Source organism: Lissotriton helveticus, chromosome 8, assembly GCF_964261635.1.
Source record: "Lissotriton helveticus chromosome 8, aLisHel1.1, whole genome shotgun sequence".
NCBI classification, from domain to species: domain Eukaryota; kingdom Metazoa; phylum Chordata; class Amphibia; order Caudata; family Salamandridae; genus Lissotriton; species Lissotriton helveticus.
This window is the reverse complement of record NC_136069.1, coordinates 201023428-201036117: the sequence shown is the minus strand read 5'-3', so window position 1 is coordinate 201036117 and position 12690 is coordinate 201023428. Positions and strand designations below refer to the sequence as shown.

The following is a 12690-nucleotide window of genomic DNA, read 5'->3' as shown; positions in this document are numbered from 1 at the left end:
CTCGCAGCCTAACTATTGATCTAACAATGTCTCTGTCTGTAAATCAGTCTCTTTCTATGTCTCCTCATTAATCCATCTCTGCCCATTATTGCCCGTCGATCTGTCAGTCCCGATTGTGTAATAAGGTAAACACAACTACAAGTCCCAGAATGCAATGTTGAAGTGCCTTGTTATGCACTTCCGTTGGCGCCGGAAGTGATGTCATGTCGGAGCGTCGGGCACTCGTTGGGTCAACACGCATGGGTCAGCAAGATATTTACAAAGTGGACATGGCGCCTGTTCAACCTCTTCCTCTAGATTATTGCAGATGCCTTCAGTGCTTCTCGACCATTTGCATGTTTGTGTGGGAGAAACCTTTATCGGGACAGGAGTAAGATCGAATTACTGCTTCACAGGTAATTGAGGGACATGTGTTTTTGATGGTTCAGGAAGGTTTCGCTTTGTTTAAATCAGCCCTCTAATGAACAAGCATTGGCATAGCCAATAGGTCTCGCCTTTGGGACCTTATAACTATTTCTTTATGGCTAAACCCTTATAAGGTCCCAAAGGCGAGACCTATTGGCTATGCCAATGCTTCTTTTAATTCCGGGTGCTTTTTTATTGTGAATGGTTGCCATGCTTTTGAATTAATCGTGGAAATTGAAATAACCTTAAACTTACAAACTTCTGAGCGAGGTATTTTTTTTGTTTTGAACTCACATTCATTTTTTCCAATTACATTCTTTTTCATCTCTATGCGTGGAATTGTTCTGGTAATACATTATTTTTCATGTTGTAAGCAATGCTCCAGGTGTCATTACAGTTTGGCCTGAGAATGGGCTTGGTGGCCTCTGAATTAATGGGACCCTTAATTTGTATAAATGTAATTGATGAGTAATCTAGTGAATACTTGCTTTTACGATTTTATAACGCTGCAATTTGAACTCTCGTTGAACTCCGTGCTTTCAATTTACTTTCCATCACATTCATAGATGCTTGCTCAATTTCTTCTGAAAGCTGCTGTAAAAGGCACTGTTTGGTGTCACCATTCTAAGATTTTATTGGAGCGGAGCCAACTTCGGGGTGTGTAAGGGGTATAATTTGCCTTCCCCAGCTATAAGCGAGAGCCGGTCCCACACACACAGGGCCTCAAGCTTGGTCGGGGTTGGGTGGAGGAGGCCTTAGGGGGAGCAGAGTGGGTTGTTAGGGCGGGGGATAATGCAGGACTTTCCTCTGGGAAGGGGTTAAGGGTGCATCAAAGGTAGTGAGTTCGATGGGATACCACTCCCCGATACCAGCAGTCTATGAGGGTCCCTCTCAGGCCCTTGCAGCACCTGGAGTAGCAAGAAGGACTGCTGTGATGCCCCCTTTGTACCTCAAACTGTGAAAGCTTCTGTGTATTTAAGGTTCTGCACGTTCTAAAAATGTACAAAAGTAGTGAACTGGATTACTTTTTAAATACACACAACCCTAACACTACAGCAAACAACGAAGTATCCTTTGTAGCTCAAACCGGATTGGAATATATCCTAAGAGACCTGCAGCACTGCATGTGAACACGAGGCTTGATTGCCTTCGCTTTGGAAAACTGCAGCCCAGGGACCTCTTAGGCACGCTGGTTTCAGACTTTGTCCTATGAAGATGCAAAGCACATCCCTCCAGAGGAAGCTTGGCCTCATTGTAACAGGTGTATTTTCAATGCACTGCATGGATTGTACCAAAGCTCACAAGAGCTGAAACTAGTTGTAGCACAAAATATACAGAGGCATAAATTATCGGTGGTGCACATGGTGCATCGGCACCAGGGCCTAGAGGTTGTGGGGGGAGGGCTGCCTATCGTGCACTGGTTGCTACAAAGTCAAATGTCCCCAGTGCTACTGATGACACAGAAGACAAGGGTGTAGCTACCAGTTGTGCAGACTGCGCTGTGGTACCAAGGCCTAGCGGGGTGTGTGTGTGTGGGGAGGGGGGGGAAGGGGCTACCCAGTACTTGTTGCAGATAGACTACAGGCCACTTGCTCTGAATGACAAACACTTGACCTGCACTATATTCAGTCTTGGGGTGGAAAAGTGAAAGGGTTAGGGAGGACAAAACCGAGGATAATCAAGAAATAGACCGATTCAAAGAGAAAGGAAAACATGAAAGGAAAGGAAATGGTGAAAGAAAAAAAGGAGGGCAATAAGTAACAGAAAGGGAGGACAAAAGGGTTAGCAAAAAAGGAGAAGGAAGAGAAAGGGCCCACAAATAATGAGGTCAGAGAGAGAGCAAGAGGAAGAAGATGGAAAATGGAGAGCGAAGCAAATAAAAGATAGATAAAAAAGTACCAAAATACACATACAACAATAGGTGAGTAGGAGAATGAGAACAGGTAGATTAAGAGGAAGTTGGCGCGAGAAAGGTATGATGCACGTTGAAGACTGAGAATATAGGCGGCTTAGGGTGGAGAGTAAAAGGAAAAAGAAAAGAATGGATTTAAGGGGAGCGAGGAAAGAAAGTGAGAGAAGGCAATAAGGATAAATGTGAATCTGGAGAAAAATAGAGGAATGCATAGGCAGCTGAAAGGGTGAAAAGATAATGCGAGAGGACTGAAGATAGGAAAGAGGAAATGGCAAACAGAATTACTTGGAGACTCGACCCTAACATTAGTGCAGCAGGTACAGTGACACCAGGGTCCAAGGATGTGATGGGCCTTTTGCACACAAATTATGTCACACAGCTCTACCTATGCACCTCAGTCCTGGCCTGCAGCAACCACCCCCACACACAGCTCTACCGATGCACCTCAGTCCTGGCCTGCAGCACTCTATCTATCGCCCCTCACTCTATCTATCTATCGCCCCTCACTCTCTCTATCTATCGCCCCTCACTCTATCTATCTATCGCCCCTCACTCTATCTATCTATCGCCCCTCACTCTATCTATCTATCGCCCCATACTCTCTCTATCTATCGCCCCTCACTCTCTCTATCTATCGCCCCTCACTCTCTCTATCTATCGCCCCTCACTCTATCTATCTATTGCCCCTCACTATCTATCGCCCCTCACTCTATTTATCTATCGCCCTCACTCTGTCTGTCGCCCCTCACTCTATCTATCTATCGCTCTCACTCTATGACCCTCACTCTATCTATGACCCTCACTCTATCTATCTATCGCCCTCACTTATCTATCGCCCTCTCTCTATCGCCATCACTCTATCTATGTATCGATTGCCCTCACTCTATCTATCTGTCTATATGTATATCACCCTCACTCGATCTATCTATCTATCACCCTCACTCGATCTATCTATCACCCTCACTCGATCTATTTATCACCCTCACTCGATCTATCTATCACCCTCACTCGATCTATCTATCACCCTCACTCGATCTATCTCTCCTTCGATCTATCTATCGCCCTCACTCGATCTATCGCCCTCACTCGATCTATCTTTTGCCCTCACTCGATCTATCTATCGCATCACCACAGCATCACTCAGCACCACCAGAGCATCACTCAGGGGCACCACAACATCACTTTGCGCTACCACAGCATCACTGAACCCCACAGCATCACTCAGCTTCACCACAGCATCAATCTGTGCAATCATTCAACAACAACTGGTTCAAATATGTTCTCTCAATGTTTCAAGCTGTATTACAAATGTCACAAAAAGATGTTAATATTTCACTTCTGTTGTATTTTCGTCACAATAAAATACACTGAACATAATCTTCACAAAAGTTATTTACAAAAGTTTAAGCTATTGCCATTAGAAATTACAATAGCCTTTATTAAAGTATTAATTATAAATTAAAAAAAAGCTATTGTTATTTGTAATATCAATACATCTAAGTCCCGTAAATACAACGCATATTGCATTGCAAATTCTATAGGTGTCCCATTTGCAAAAGTTAAAACTATTGGCATTGTAAATGACAAAGCTATTAATTTCGCTATTTTCAAAACCAACACATAAATACAAAATGTGTCATTTACAATACCAATAGCTCAAACTTTCCTAATGTGCCACTTATTGCATTGTAAATGCTTGTTTTTGTTAGGCAGGGTGAGATTAAGTGATTTGCCCAGAATCACAGGATGTTGAGAGTCTTGCCGAGACTCGAACCCGGTTCCCCAGTTTCAAGATCGACCGCTCTAGCCGTAAGGCTACATCCTCTAAGTCTAAGGATATATTATGTAGTGGTGATAACGATTATTTTGTTTGCATATATAAATAAATGAATGTTGATAACTGCAGCCTGTCCTAATAAAGGAGCCTTTTATTGCTATAACACGCTTGTGGTTGGCTCTTTATTGCACGAGGAGTATAGTTCCGGCACAAACCAAGGCGCCAGAGCAGAAAACGATTTGGGCCAGATAAGGCTCAACATCCTGCTCTCCCACCACTAGAACCTGCACTTCTTTGTTTGGGCTTCCTTAAATCCTAAACATGGATTCGGGATCACTAGCGCCTAGAAGTGGGTTTAGTCTCCAGCAGCACCTCGATGCAGGTTTCCAGAGGTATAAACAGATAGATGGGCATTTCTGCAGAAGGATGCTCGGGAGTCTTGCTGTGTAAATGAGCCTTACCTACTGTATAAACTACACCATGAATGCTCCGCATTGCACAACCTCTGGGATTGTTTAATAAGTACTGACATTCAGTGTTCCTCAAATATGTAAAGCGCTCCGACACCTTTTCCCAGAGCCAAAGCGTTACCTAAAGAATAAATAAATAGCGACCATCAAGGGACTCTGGCCTGGCTGCGCCTCCTAGTGACAGGAACCGGTTCGACCAGTCCTTCCCCGGTGAAAGGTCAGAAAGAGTGGTTGGCCGTGAGTTGCCAGAAAACAAGCAGAAGCCCCAATAAACTGCCTGTAAGCCAGATAGTGCCAGCAAGTACCTGTTGAGCTGCTTTTACCGCACATTCAAAGGCTGTACCAAAGCCAGCCAAGATAAAACCACAAGGAAAACTGGCATTATAGCAGCGACTGGCATGGAGAAGAGTCATAAAATAGAGGGAACATGCCTTCACGGCGCACGCACCATTTGTCAGCCTGAGTGATCACTTTCACGGCTGCTTTGATGTTTTCAGTGAGCCGCACAGCCACTTTGAACATCAAAGCGGCAGCGAAAGTGATCACACACACCCTGTACTGCCCCCCCTCTCTAGCCTGTTCCTTCTTCCTCCCCATTCCCTTTGTTGCTTCCCACGACCAAGACCCACGCCCTCCTTCTCTCTAGCCTGTTGTTCTCCCTCCCACTCCACCCTTTGTGTTACTTCTGCCTTCCCAACCCGGCCCTCTGTTGCTCAACCGCATCAGTGAATCAATTGAAAAAAAACCCATTGTTTATGCCATTTTGTAGGCTGGCGTATGTGGAATGCTTGCTTACACTAAGACGCAACCGTTAAGACATAATGCCATTGAAACATATATGCAGCAGCCTGAATCACAGAAACATCTGTGTTGCAGCCTGTACCAGGCAAACATCTGTACTGCAGCCTCAACCCCTTAAACATATGTGCTGCAGTCTGCACCCTGAAACATGTGCTCAGCAACACCGATAAATGCGTCTCCCCACCTAGTGACATGTCACTACCATGACCCCCCACTAGCCTCGCTCACAAACCTCCTGTCCACAATACCTGGACTGTATCCAGGGCCACTGGAATAATGCGGAAGAGGAGGGTCAAATCATGCGGCAGGGTTGAGTAACTTATGCAGAAAGAAAAGGCAAACTGTGAAGCTTAATGGGGCACATTTTGTAACGGTATTACTTGATTATTTCGTAATTTATGAGTCGAGTCTGGGCAGTGCATGCGCTGCTCTGTGAGGCATGCTGTATTCGGGGACTGGAAGCTCCACACATTTTTAATTGGTTTGTGTCATTGTTTACTGTAAACTGTGGCTGTTCATTGGTCAATAGGCATCGTATCCCTCCCGATCTTCCCTGTTATATGTGTTGTTACTCTGTAGGCTTTAATTACTGTCTCCGAACACTAATTTCGACATGCTCTCTCCTAACTTTTTTTCTTTTTTTATAGCATGGGCTCTGGCATTGGAATTCAATAGGTCTCGCATTTGCGACAATTTAAGCTATTGGCATTGTAAATGACTGCCTTTTATTGATCTGTTTTAAAAACAACACATAAATAAAAGGCATTTTCATTTACAATGCCAATAGCTCTAACTCTCGTAAATATGAGATCTATTGCATTGCAAATGCTTGTTAATACATCCAGTCTTCTTCAGCCTCGCCTCTTCTCCCTTTCTGTGCTTCTCATACCCTTTCCGTTCATCTCCCAATTTTGCTTACTTCATCTACTTAACTGCTGTGACAAACCCCAGCAAAATCGACACAATGGTTATCATCGATGGTTTTGGGAAATCCTGCAATATATTTCTACATAATGTAAATCATTTGTATATTTTTTATAAAGTGTTTGTTTTTTATTTCGTATGGTTAATAAATATGCATTTTTGGTTGGGCTTTGCAGCGCGCAAGCGTTGCTGCAAGCAAGACCTTCTGTAATCGATACAACTGCTTTATTCCTGGCTACAATTGGTTTATTCGAGCGTTTAACTTCTTTGCTGACTCCTGTCTTGTGTTCACAGTCAATGCCTCACCTCCTTTCCTCTTTATATCCAGCCCGTGTTAAATAAGGGAAACAAAAGAATAACAGTAGTTTTTCCACTCTCTGTGGATCCGATAAATCAGATAAGTAACTGTCCTCCTAACCATATATAACATCATCATCCTACCATATATCTGACAGATGAGGATTCTGTGGTCAAATATATCTTTCTTCTCTCATTGTATTCTGTACAGGACGAGAGGCTGAAGAAACTCTGGCGTGAAGAAACAGAGCTAAACAAGCAGGTACCTCCAGCGAGTGAACATGGATGCGGACAGGAACTCTGAAGAAGAGATCAACGACCTGTAAAAGGAAGACCCGTGTGAAGGAGCCGTAACATGTCAGAGACGTCCAATCAAGGTACCATGAATTCCCGACTGCGGGACAACAGGACCCAAGGGGGTAAGTTGACAACACAAAGGGAGTGCGGGAAATGCTAAGCAGATCTGTGACTGAACGTGAACCACGTTCTTGTCACTGACTGACAAATTTATCCACACTTGACTCCACCCAGCTCCCTGTCTGCAATAGGAGCTGGCTTGACTGACAATGCCTGCACCCTGCTCTCCTTGAGCCTTGTTCTGTCTAATGCTGGGTGTTTAGGGCCTTGGTTTTTGTGAACCAGCTTTTGCGTAATAGATTATGGTCATCTTAAGTATTACCTGTTTTAGATGTTGAAAGGAGGATGTAGAATGGCTCCTTGTTCAACGAATTTGAAATGCTTTGATAGTTATGGAACAGATAGATCACTGGTATCCTGGAAAAGCTATCAATCTGCCCTGATAGTATTTCCAGAGGCATATTTGTTTGAATGAGTGTGAAGGGGCTTGGTGCCACAGCCATGCAACTGTAAAGGGACAACATTGAATCAGTCAACTGTTAAATGCCAAACGTGTCACTTCCCCAAGCTGGAAAAGAACACATAGGATATCTCTCTCCTGTCTGGATGTCTTGGACGTCTATTTCCGACCTGCACCATCACTTGGCTATGTGAAAGCCACTGCAACCGTGGCTGTGCATTGAGATTCAGTCTTACAAAAATGTTTGAACCCTTGCAGCGATATTACCTTTTTTATGCTACCTTAGCAAAAATAATAAAGTATGTCCATGTGCTAATCTATAGTGAACTCCTAGTTTTTCCAGGTTTTTCTCAGCCAGTAAGACTAAGCAACTTACAACCTGAAAAAAGAAATGGCAACTGGTGACCTGACATTATATATCCATTGTCCATGGTCTGGAACACAGAGCTGTGCCCTGTTCCTTACGATCATGAGTCCATTAAGTTATGTGGTGAGTGCCCCATTCCGCATGGCGGTGAACAATGCCATGGGGCAAACTTGCCTTGTTTTGCTCTTACTAAGCATGGCCTCATGGCTCTGTTTGCACTTGTCAACTGGTATTGGAGGATTCTGTTGCCCAAGCATAACCACACTCATCCACTACTGGCACTATTTCCACTCTGATTGATTTAGGACTATGAAAATGCATGAATATACATACAGTGTTAAAATGTATGTTTGCATATGGGGTCCTGGTTCATATTATTGTACACGGGCTCCTTCACACTTAACAGCCATCTGCAAAAGAGCAATGGGGGAGGAGTTGTAACTCATTGAGAATTTGCGCAACAAATTACATGCAAATCTGGCGCTTAGCCTTGAGTTGGGATTTAATTTCAGCTCTCCCAATAATTTGATCAGTTGCCCGTTTCCTAGCATTAGGTTGTAAGCTCCTATTTGGATTTCTGGTCAGTATGGTAATTTTTTAGACTGCTTTCCAAATAAGAATACTGTAATAAGTAGAGTTCCGGCTCTACATGGCTGCCTCCATTATGGTTTTGTAAATTAAATCTGGTATTGATTGCTTTCTGTTTGCAGATGAAGCGTGACAGCGTCTGGTGAACAGCGTCAGTTTCTTCACTTGGACAGGTGAGTCTTCTTTCTTTACCTCCTTCCCACCTCTTCATCAATGCCTTGCTCTCACCATTACCTCATTGACCAAGTAACTGTAATGTTAAACTTAGGAACCCTTGAAACCATATCTCATCGGGCACTCTATATGAAATAAAAGGATTGGAACATTTTATTGGCAGCCCTGTCCTATTAAAAACCTAAAATAGTGGTGTTAACATGATACTTATGTATTTTAATTTCTTTTTCCTCCAGACTCTATGAAGTCTATGTGCAGGGATGAAGGCTGGCCATCACTGGACAACAGAACTATGAGAAGGAAGCTGGCTATAATGATTTGCAATACTGGAAGAGGACTAAAGAAAACTCTGAATCTAAAAACAAAAATTGAAGTTGCTGGCTTTCATTAAGCCTTTTTGTTCTTTTTTGTATTATTCTGGCATTTTTCCCCTTTTGAACAGTGTCCTGGACTTTCTCTATGTTCTCTTGTTCAGTATCCTGGCCCCTATGAGGCCAAAGGTGTGTTTTAGATCAATAAAATTACATCTTAACACATCCCCTTTGATGCTTTTTCATTTAACCATTACTTTTTTCAGTCTTTTGCCACTGGTCACCACATTAAACACCTTCAGCTATGCTCTGTACCTCAAAGTAAGGCAAGTCCCAGTGAGTCAGGAGTATGGGAGTAGCTGCACAAGTTGTTAATCTTATCTGAATGCAAAATATAACATTGTTGAAGCCACAACTTTTGTATGCATATGGTCTTGCTACAGCACAAAGCTAGCCAGAAGGAATCTTTCTAAGATTTATTTTGTACAGTGCACCCATCTCGCAGTAGAGTTTAAAAAATAATCTTTCCAGAGTAGGAGAATATGGATGTTATAATTGGGACCAGATTTATGGAAGTATTGTTTTTGGTTTGCTTACGCTTTATAATGCGGACTTGACACACAATCTTTTCAGGATTTATAAACCAGAGAAAATTGGTATTTGTTACAACACTCATCCACATGGGAAAAGTTTTCAGGTTTTTCTAGGCATAGTATTTTTTGTACTGCAAGGGTGCCCTTCCAGTAAAAAACCTAAGCTAGACACCTTTGCACCATAGTGCAAACACATGTGCATGGTGCTCGACTGCCTAATGGTGCAGTGGTGCAAGGGAGAGGGGTAGACATGGCACTTTCCTGCTCTCTCCCTGTGATGCAACGCAGCAAATTTGGGTGTTGTGCTGCGTTAAGTGACACTTTTGTAAATCTAGGCCTTACTTTAGAACTCATGGCATTGCAAATAATTCATGGTATTGTATAAAGAGGGCATATTGCATCCAAGAGGCCTGTTTTTGACAGGAAGGTTCATTGAGGAGGTGATCCTCTAAATATTTCCCTACCACCAAATCCATATTCCTAAACTAATAGTGGGACCCTGCAAGGGAATACTGGCAGTCGGCTAATGTGCTTGTAACATGGAATTTTTAAGGTGTAATCCAGCCCGTAATGATTCATTATTGATCCACAGCCACTCTAAGTTATTCATTAAATCACCTGGGAGCTATCTACACTTGGCCTGCCGTTGGTATAAAAACCGGCAAGAGTTTTTCATAGCCATCTTAAAGCCCTTATGTAGTCATTGTCTAGTAATCCACGCTCATTCTGTAGTTGTCCTAATATAATCCTAAAGAATCTATGCTCATTTTTGAGTTATCATTACATTTTATCCTTGAGTAATCCACATTCATCCTGAAATTATCATGGGGTAATTCCAGAGTAAAAGCGGTAATAGGATCATCCAGGAATAATCCACAATCATCCTTAAATTGTCTGGAGCCCATCCTGGAGTAATTCACACTCATCCTAAAGTTGTCAATTAGTATTCGTGGAGTTGTAAAAGGTAATCACTCCCTGCCAGTGGAAGTCATCAGAACACCATCCTAGGATAGTTTTTGTGATTACAGTAAGAGAGTCATCAGAACACCATCCTAGGATAGTTTTTGTGATTACAGTAAGAGAGTCATCAGAACACCATCCTAGAATAGTTTTTGTGATTACAGTAAGAGTCATCACGTTTACATTTTTTCCCCTGTGGGCAGACTTCAGGATGGTTTGGGATGACGTCCCCAGATAATTGCAGGAGAAGTCATCCAATGACTTCAGAATCACTCCAGGATGATCTTCCTTTTTGACCAGGGTCTGCACGTTGTTGTGTTAAGGAAATGAAGTGCTCTGAGAAGGGCCGCCCTCACTTGCAAATTCTCTCGCGCGGGGTGCCCTTTGCTGGTCTGCTCACGCACAACACTAACTTTTTCCCTTTATCTGACAGGAACAACAAACGGATGGATGGCTCTTCGGTATGGAAAACTCTTATCAGGAACTGGGCATTTGTATGACAAATCAGGCAGACAAGCAAATGCCGAGCAGTAAATGGGGAACAATGCTGTACACAGCATAGGGCAGAAGAAAAAGTGCAGACAGGACGCTATGGTTGTCAAGGTGCCGCCATTTTTGGGCTGATGTGTGGTGCTCTTCCTGAAGACAGACCAGGCATTGTATGCCTATGCCTGGCAGCCTTGCTTACTCCCTGATACAGGCTATGCCACCTATGTTTGTGGGACTGGGGAGAGCGAAGTCAGGGGCATATTACCAACAACTAGCGATATTTATAGCTAAATGCGCTTAGCGACTTTTTTTATCGCTGCCTATCGCTGGATATTTTAGAGGAGAAAATATTAGCAACGTTTTACTCCATTGCGCTAAAATATACAGCGATAGCGGCGTAATGCGAGAATATTGCTGAGAATACAGCGATATTCTTGCATTAGCGACGAAATGCTCTTAGCCATGTTATCCACCTCCCATTGGATAACATGGCTAAGAACTGGTCAGAGCAGGCGTTAGTTTTTGGAGGTAGCGGGAATATTTCCATCGCTACGCCAGCCTTGTTAATAGGCGATAGCGACGTTATCGACTGCTTTCAGTCGCTAACGTTTTGGGTACGCCCACTTTGCATGTCATTAGCGATAAATATCGCTGACATGCAAAGCGGGCCCAAACCGCTCGCTATCGCCTTCAAGCTGTCGCTAACTGCTGTTAGCGACAGCTTGATAATAGGGCAATCGAATTTTCGCCGCTTAGCGGCCGAAAACGGCCGCTAAACCGTAAAAATTGCATACCGCCCTCCTTGATAATATGCCCCTCAGTGTTAACGCAACTGATCAGGAGGTCATCAGAGACCACTCCTAATGTCACACATATCCAAGTGACCTTCTTCCCACAGACTCTGGGGCATATTTACGAGTGAATTGCTCCACCGAAACGTCACTTTTACAGACATACCGTTGGCACAATGCCGTGCTCCATATTTGCAAAGTGGAATTAAGCCACTTTGGGTGGCTTAACGGCGCTTTGTTTATATGATTCCCTTTCATGAAAGGGACGTGCAATGGGTGTTGCTGTGGGCATTCCACCACAACATGCATTGCTTTTTGATGCTGCCCCAGATTTACAAAGATAGGTAAATCTGCGGCAACGCCAAAAACTAATGCCATGAAAAAGCAGGCGTTCGATTGGCGAGGGTTCAGCACCACTATTTCCAACACTTTTAGACAGCTTCCATTGTTAGTGTTTTTTTTTATCTTGTGCAACAGGAACAATAGGTTGCAGCCCATAAAAACCCAACTTTAATACTCCACTGTTCAAGCAGAGATGGTCTAGGTGGTCCAGAAATGCTTCTGGACACAGTCCTGGGTCATTTCCCTCATAGTAGGAAATTGGGAGTAATCCTACGGGAACACATTTACACTGTTTTCCTTTGGGCTTTGTGACTCAGGCTGATGGTGAGAACTGGCACAGGTTGTCATGTATTCAATCATTTAAGTGTCTGTGCACAGGACTCTTACAGCCTCTGAGTGCCTTCAGGTGGCTGTGAGGCACAAGGGGGGTCAATAAGCTGATTAGGGATGTGCCTTAGGAGTTAGGTCCATATGTGTGGTGGAAGAGGTGTGTTTTCAGTCTATTTTGTTAATTCAAGGAGTCAGTTATAAGGCAGAGGGGCAGAGGTGGGCTGTCAGTCGGTTTCACCCTCTTAATCTCTGTAGCTCATTGAAGAGGATGCAAGACTGTTGTGAAAGTCTGCCTGGTGGGCTTTAAACGCTTGCGTGTCACTTCTCATACCTGCTAAAATT

At 43.5% G+C, this 12690-nt stretch overlaps 1 protein-coding gene and 1 long non-coding RNA gene across 10 annotated transcripts in view; one reads left to right on the top strand and one right to left on the bottom strand.

Annotated features, from left to right (window-relative positions):
• RUNX1 (RUNX family transcription factor 1) overlaps positions 1-12690 on the bottom strand; it is a 547678-nt gene that overhangs the window by 450018 nt on the left and 84970 nt on the right. The window lies entirely within an intron of this gene.
• LOC144771544 (uncharacterized) lies at positions 6889-8876 on the top strand. The gene is made up of 3 exons (XR_013599336.1): positions 6889-7005; positions 8481-8531; positions 8769-8876. It is a non-coding gene; the product is annotated as an uncharacterized LOC144771544 (long non-coding RNA).